This window comes from Nannospalax galili, unplaced genomic scaffold, assembly GCF_000622305.1.
Source record: "Nannospalax galili isolate Female #2095 unplaced genomic scaffold, S.galili_v1.0 scaffold4234, whole genome shotgun sequence".
Taxonomy (NCBI): domain Eukaryota; kingdom Metazoa; phylum Chordata; class Mammalia; order Rodentia; family Spalacidae; genus Nannospalax; species Nannospalax galili.
In genome coordinates, this window is record NW_008334228.1 from 1,694 (window position 1) to 10,026 (window position 8,333).

General features: G+C 46.2%; 1 pseudogene; it reads left to right on the forward strand.

The window, feature by feature from the left end:
- Window positions 1-3,319: 3,319 nt before the first annotated feature.
- LOC103731000 overlaps window positions 3,320-8,333 on the forward strand; it is a 9,643-nt pseudogene continuing 4,629 nt past the window's right edge.

An 8,333-nucleotide genomic window follows, 5' to 3' on the forward strand; every position in this document is an offset into this window, starting at 1 on the left:
GTGCGAGAGCATAATGCACTCTTAACTGCTGAGCCATTTCTCCAGCTTTGAGCCTCTGCTTTCATATATATATGAAAGCCACTAGAGTAGCCACATTTGGGGAATGGAGTGAATAGGGGATGTGTATTTAAGACATGCCAGAAGAGTAGTGTATTTCAGTGGAACAGTGATGACCTAATATATATATTTATATGATTCTCTCTTGTCCTCCCCGCCTCACTACCTGTTTCCCTCCACAGATACATACCTGAGAATCTTCTTTGTTCCACATTTTTACTATGGCTTTGGCCACTATTGACACAGGGCCTCTGAATGGTAGTGCAGTAAGTCACAGAGCACATGGGGACTTTCTCCAGCAGAGCTATGAAAAAGTCTGGGGATTAAGATGAAACACTGGGATGTCCAGGGAACCTGAAGAAGCTGGTTCCTCGACCCAAGATTGTAGGAGCTGGGGCTTTTCATGCCCCACAGCCCAGCATGTCCTTCGGTCAGGAAATTGAGAGTAGAGGGAATATCTACCAGGAAGGGTTGGGACCACACACTGGACAAGGGTATATTAGAAGGAAGACACAGAATGAAAAAGAGGCCTGTTAGCTGGAGCACAGGGGAAGCCATGGCTGTAAACAGAGAATCACCCAAGAGGAAGCTCTGTAGTGCCAGGATTAGGGTGCTCCAAACTACTTGGGACAGGAAAGATAGAGCCCAAGGTAATTCTCAAACTGCACTAAAGGTGGTCTGACTTGTTCCCAGGACTAATTCCTATAGAAAGTGAGTCAGGGCTAGATCCTGTTCTCTTTGGTTACCTTACTTTGTGATTCTTTATCATAATGAAAATCCTATTCATAGACCCGTATCTCCAGTTTTATCATAGACTCTGAGAGCCCAGATAGTTCCCAGTGTTCATGCCAACAGGGTTTGTCATGTGGGTGCCAATGAGATAGTTCAGCAGACTTTGCTTTCAAGCTTGATGGCCTGAGTTCCACCCTGAGACCCACGTGATAGAAGGAGAAAACTACCTTACACCGGCTGTCTTCTGAATCCCAAATGTGTGCCCTGGTGTATGAGAGTGCCTACACATCTATACAATGAATAATAAAATAAATAAATGAATAAATCAATAAATAATGTCATAGGGCGTGGTGGCACACGCCGTTAATCCCAGCACTCGGGAGGCAGAGGCAGGTGGATCTCTGTGAGTTCAAAGCCAGCCTAGTCTACATAGTGAGTTCCAGGACAGCTGGGGTTACAGGGAGTCCCTTTCTCAAAAAGACTCCCCCACAAAATAATAGTAATGTCAAGCATATAAATGCCAGTCAAGTTGATCTCAGCAGGTGTTAGCCACTAGAATTGCCATTTGGGGGATGGAGTATATAGGGATGCATACTTAGACATGCCAGAACAGTATCGTATTTCAATGGAACAGTCATGACCTAATGGGAGGGGTACATGCAGATCCTAAGATCATTATAGGGTACCAGGGACTCTGAAGGTAAGTTCAATAAGCTATGAGTCTTTTAAAAAGTACTTTGTTTTTGAATTTTTGCCATTTTCATACAATGTCATTTGATGGAATTTACATCCCCTCCCCATCTGCACCTTGCCTTATTGCCTCCTGCCTCATTTAATGTACTCTAATACATATTTAATAAGGCCTATAGAGTCTATTGTGGGTCTCCAGATGTCCCTCAGTGTGGGGTCCATCCACTGGAGCCCGATTAACCTGCCAAGAATCTCATTGTTAAAGAAACTGACTCTCCCCTTCCCAGCTGATATCAATCAGTTACCAATAGGTCCTCAGCTAGGTTGAGGGTTTCCAATCCACTTCCACCTCTATGCTGGGATTTTGTCAGACTTGAATGTATGTCTGTCTTGTGCAGCCTGTAACCATTGCTGTCAATTCATATGAGTAACTGCCCAGCTATCTGGAAAACTGTTTCTTTGTGGTCTCACCTCTGACTCTCACAGTCTTTCTGCCCTCCCCCCTACTGCAATGATTTCCGAGCCTTGATGGGCAGAAGTTTGAGATAAGTGTTCCATTGAGGGATAAGCACTCTGAAGCCTCTTGTTCTCTGCATGTTGACTAGTTGTGGGTTTCTGTGTTAATCACCATCTGCTGCATAAGGAAACTTCTCTGGAGAGAGTTGAGAGGTTCTCCCCTCTGTCCTGCGGTCTGTGTAGCCTCAGGTTCCATACTAGGAAATGAACCTTAAATCCAATCAAAGAGTTGTTGTTTACTCCCATAATATTTGTGCCACTATTGTACAAATAAGCACATCTTGCCAGGTCTGCTGTTACTGTTAAACTATGAATCTTTTTTTATCTTTTAGAATTTTAACATTTATTTTTATTTTATGTGTATGAGTGTTTTGCCTACATGGATATAAGTGCACCCATGTTATGCACTGCTAGTGAAGTCAGAAGAGGGCATTGGATCCCCTCGAACTAGAATTAAGGACAGTTGCTAGCCAACATGTGGATACTGGGAACTGAAGTCCAGTCTTCTGCAAGAGCAGCTAGTGTGGTTAACCACTGAGCCACCTCTCCAACCCCAGGAATGATATTTTTGATGTGGTCTTAAGTTGGTTTATAAGTATTTTATTGAGAAATTTGCATCTACGTTCATCAAGGAGATCAGTCTGTAATTTTCTTTTTCTGTGGTGTCTTATCTGGTTTTGATATCACAGTAAAACTTCATAAAAAGATTTTGGAAGGCTTCTATCCTTTTCTTTCAGGCCCTCTGGTAGTTGGAGGCCAGAGGGAAGCCAGAACCCAGCACTCTCTGGTGGTCTGCTGAGCTCCCAGCAGCTACCCCAGTGGAGGAGGTCTGAACCCACCCTCTCAGGCTGTCTGATAGCTAAACTGTGAATCTTAAAAGCACAAAAGAGTCTTCAAGATGAAGATCACACTCAGAGCTCCCTATGCTTAAATGCTATTACTCATGTGTGACATCTTGAGTATGTACCTACTCAGAGAAACCCTCTTGGTTTCTCCTGTTACAACTTTCTGCTCCCTGATCTCCAAAACACCACCCATGTTGAGCTGATCAGTACAAAGATAGGGATCCTGGTGATGCTAAGTTTGAGGAGAGGGTTCCTGGTATCCAGAAATACTGCAGAAGCCATGCTGTGCCTTTCAAAGAGGGTAAAGGAGGAGAAACAACACAGGTGACTTTGCTCCAACTGCTGCCTGTTCCCTAATCTGGCAGTTCTTTGGGCAATAAAAAATTTGCCCCACCCAACCAAGTTCCCCGCCTACATTCTTTTTACTTCAAATTCCTGCCTGAGCAAAGTCCACACATTGTGTTTGCTGTCTGTGAAAGGAGATCACCCTGAGGCAGCACAGACTCAGACCTAGGCACCAATCATGCCACTGGACAGATTTCTTGGCTGGCTGAATGCTGTGGCCTATGGGTTCCTGCTTCTCCTCCTCCACGTTCAGGGTAAGATACCCTAGGGGTGCACTGGGGAGGGAAAGGTATCAGAGCTACAAAATTTCGCAGATTCAGAGACTGAGATGGTGGGAGGGAAGGCACCAAGGATGGAAGACGCGGTAGAGATGATAGATGACAGAAACGTGTGCCTCCCAATGCCCTCATCAAAGATCACAGGATGAACCCTATAGCACACAGAAGGTCATAGATACCTAAGGTCATCCCATACAGAGGCACCAGTCTAGTGTGAAGAGCTCTGAGGAGAGCTGAAACTCTACATCAGGGGGAGGAAGGACCGAAGAGACATTTTCCTCTATATGTGTCTGTGACATTAGCTGCTGCCGAACTTTGGACAGTAGCAATAATACCTTCATGCTGCCACAGTGTGTTTCCTGTTTGGCACCCTTCTAAAGTACCCGGGCAAGGTTCCTAACCCTGTACAAAAACCGCCCCCCCCAATCCCACAGCTGAACTGAGAGACCCAGGATTCCCCTTCCCACTGCATACTCTGGTGACAATGAGAAAGGCATTTGCTCATTCAGTGTGGTACTAGCTGATCAGAATGAACAAACACTGTTGGAAAATCTTCATCAACAGGCCAGGAATCAGATAGTCCCATCCGGAACACCTACACGGGGCAGGTGCGAGGCAGTTTCGTCCATGTGAAGGATCAAGTGGGAGTCTATAGCTTCCTGGGAATTCCCTTTGCCAAGCCACCTGTAGGACCGCTGCGGTTTGCACCCCCTGAGTCCCCTGAACCATGGAGTGGCGTGAGAGATGGGACATCACAACCAGCCATGTAAGTCCTGGGGCCCAAGAGGCTGGCGTGAACAGGTAAACTGAACTCTGGACCACACTGTAGTTCTTCCTCCATCTCAGCCCCACAGCAGTTTTCTCTGTGCCAAGGAGAGTCTCCCATGCATTTTTCTGATGCATGTGCCAAGATTTACAGCGAAGCAACCTTGCCGGGCTCCTGAGTCAGAGTCTGGCCCCCATAAGAAGTTAGATACTACAGAGAGGAGCCAAGACAAATTGTTTCTATGTTCAGACTTTGCAAGTATCTCTGCCATGATGGGAGGCGTCTCTGGGCTGGAGTCAGTGTAACCTGTTAGGCAGTAGGAACCCCTGGGTCCATTAGCACACACTGCAGGTCCCTGGGAGGGGCAGTGGTGGGTCCTTGGCAATAATACCCTCCACAGTCAACTGTTATAACCAATAAGGCCAAGTGCCAGTGACCAAAGACCAAGTATATGTGTGTCCATATGGAGACTGTAGAGGAGGTTTCCTGAGAGCCTGAGCAGGGGATGAATGATGCTCCACTACCCTATGGGACAGTATTGTCCATTCATTCCTATAGTTCCTTTGTGGGCACAGCACCCCAATAACCATGTATCTTCCCTTCATTTTCTGATACTGACAAAAGCAACTGAGGGGTGAAAGGTTGTATTACAGGTCACAATTCTAGGTTATTTTTCATCCTGCAGGGAAACAGAGCAGCAAAAGCTTAAAGAGCTGGTCACATCACATCCATAATCAGAACAGAAAATAAAGAATATGTGGATGCCTGGTCATGCTCAGCTCACCTTCTCTACTCCTATACAGTTCAGAAGCCCATTCCTAGGGAATAGTGCCACCCACAGTGGGCAGGTCTTCCCACCTTGGTTAAAGTAATTAAGATAATCCCCCACAAGCATGCCCACAACCAATCTGGGCTAGATAATCCCTCATTGAGATTCTCCTCCCAGAAGATTCTAAATTGTGTAAGTCAGCAATCACAACTAACCATCACCACAGGTGCTAAAGAGTACAAGGAGAAGTGGTGAATGTCACCTCATGCAGCCAATCATTTTCAAAGAGACTCCCAGAAATCTCCATATCCCAGTCTCAGGAAGAGCAACATCCAGGCCCACATAGAAGTGGACCTGGATGGAAGTCTGGGCTCCATCCCACCTTCCACAGAGCCTGTGTATCCTTTACCTTTGTGGGAAGGAATTGCAGAGAAGGATCTGGTATAGCATCATCGAGAACAGCAGCTGAAGGTGGCTGAGAGCAAACCCAGACTCAGGCCTGGTTTTGGTCACCACACATCTCTTGGTAAAACTTCCTTCCACCATCACCAGGTGTCTACAAAATTCTGATATGATGAGTTCAGAGGGTCTGAAGAAGATGAAGCTGATCATGCCTCCCACCCCCATGTCTGAGGACTGCCTATATCTCAACATCTACACACCAACCCATGCCCATGAAGGCTCTAACCTGCCTGTGAGTATCAGGCTGTGGTCAGTGGAAAGGGCATTTCGTCTGTTGGTAGATTCGGAGGGACAAAAGCAAACCTGAGCCCCTCTGTAAGATAGACCCTGATAAACAGCCTTACTCTGTTGGGTTCAAGAAATACATCTTAGCCATGATGAGCAGCTGAAACTTTGGTATAGGGCACAGAACACTGGAGATCTGAGAGGTCAGAGACTCTAATTAAACCAGGACTCACTTTCGACTTGAGCCCTGCACAGCAACTCAGGTGCTCAAGACTGAACACTTAGGGTACCTAAATTTCTAGATATGGATTATCTGTTGTAGCATGAAATATGATGATGTGTGACTGGAGAGATGGCTCAGCAGTGAAGAGCACTGAGTGCTCTTGCAGAGGACTTGGGTTAGAGTCTCAGAACACACATGGTGGCTGCAAACCGTCCTTAACTCCAGTTCCAGGGGAACCTGAAGCCCTCTTCTATCGGCATTGCATGACAGGGGTACACTCACGTACGTGCAGGCAATACACTCATACACATAAAATTCAAATAATAAGTAAAATAAAATAAAGAAATATTATGCTTTTCACAAAAAACAGGAGAGACACCCACGGATACTCCTCTTTCCTTCCACAGTGAGGATCCGGAGAGTAATGTTGACATTACTCTCTTTCCAGAGCCATTAATCTAAGCCAAGATGCATGATAGGGATGAAGGCTAGAAATATACTTATGGGGCCACTACATTTCCATGCCGGTGGTCCAGATCTTACCCTACTAAGAAGTTCCCTATATATTTATACCTGAGCAGTGTTAAAGAAGTTGATAATCTGTTCGGTAGTTCAGCTAGAGCTTGAACTATCTAGAAGTTTTCTCACATCCATTTTATTTTCTCAGGTGATGGTATGGATCCATGGTGGTGCACTGGTTATAGGTGCGGCTTCACAGTTTGATGGATCCATACTGACAGCCACTGAGGACGTGGTGATGGTCTTTATTCAGTATCGTCTTGGTGTCCTGGGTTTCTTCAGGTGAGCTGGGGTTTGGGCTGGATAATAAGGGCTGAGAGAACAAGGGTAGCCTCTAATCTCTGTTCTTGCCACATCTCAGCACTGGAGACCAGCATGCCAGAGGCAACTGGGGCTACCTGGACCAAGTGGCCGCCCTACGGTGGGTCCAGCAGAATATTGCCCACTTTGGAGGCAACCCTGACCGGGTCACCATTTTTGGAGAGTCAGCAGGTGGCACAAGTGTATCTACTCTTGTTGTGTCCCCCATGGTTGCCCACTTTGGAGGCAACCCTAACCGGGTCACCATTTTTGGAGAGTCAGCAGGTGGCACAAGTGTATCTACTCTTGTTGTGTCCCCCATGTCCAAAGGACTCTTCCACGGTGCCATCATGGAGAGTGGGGTGGCCCTGCTACCTAACATTTTCTCTAACACCTTTGAGGTGGTCTATAGGGTAAGTGGCATCAACCACCCCAGTCCTGACCCTGCAGCCTCATCCCCACCTCTGATACTTTGGTACTCTGTTTGTTGATGAAAACAAAGACCACCACAAATAGCTTTTCTCCAGTATTTTATGAAAGACTCAAGTGTGAGCATCTACTCCCTTTTGCTTTATATGTACTGGGTATGTTATTTGACCATCAAATCTGCACCTAGCATCTTCTAACACCTGCAGAAATTATGCATGGGCTGAAGAGATGGTTCAGAGAGTAAATTGCTTGCAATACAAGCCTAAGGACATGAGTTCAAATCCCCAGAACCCATGAAATGCTGGATGTGGTAATACAGATCTGTAATCGAAGTGTTACTATGTCAAGATGGGAGGCAGACACTGAAGAAATCCTGGAATGGTCCAGTCCAGATAGGGAGTTGCAAATATCAGTTAATCCCAATCTTGACTGCCGTCACTGAACAACAGGAAAATGACTGTAATTTCATACTTACTCCAGTCTACACACAGCGCACAGTACGATATGTTATTTAGGGTCAAAGGCATCCATTTGGGACTAGGAAAATGCTCCTTTCTGCCTGGAAAATGAGCTAGCCCTTGCTATTTACAGCCAGTGGTCAAACTATCCGGATGTGAGGCCATGGACTCAGAGGCTGTGGTGGGCTGGCTGCGAGGCAAGAGTGAAGAGGAGATTCTGGCTGTTAACAAGGTGGGGGGAATTGTGTGGCTGGGAGAACCAGGTCAACAGGATGTGGGAGAGCCAGTCTTAACCAATTACTGCATCTTCGTGGCTTAGTTTCCTTCTAATGGGTGCAAAATGAACACCAAGATAGGCTAATCTACATGTTCTATCTTTGGTGGGGGTGGAGTTAGGTAGGAGAGATGGATACATGCTGAGACCAATAAGGAAGTAGAGAAATGGTAGAATAACTCAGTGGGCATAAGAATATGTGTGTGATTGAACTTCAACACTGATCTCTAATGCCCTCCAGGTTTTCAAGATTATTCCCGGTGTGGTGGATGGGGCAGTCCTACCCAGGCACCCCCAGGAGCTGTTGGCCTCTGTGAACTTTCACCCTGTCCCCAGCATCATTGGTGTCAACAATGACGAATATGGCTGGATCCTTTCCACTGTGAGGCACAGTTCTGATCATCTGGGAACCTAGGGAATCATATGGTGAATGGTGGAGATTCTA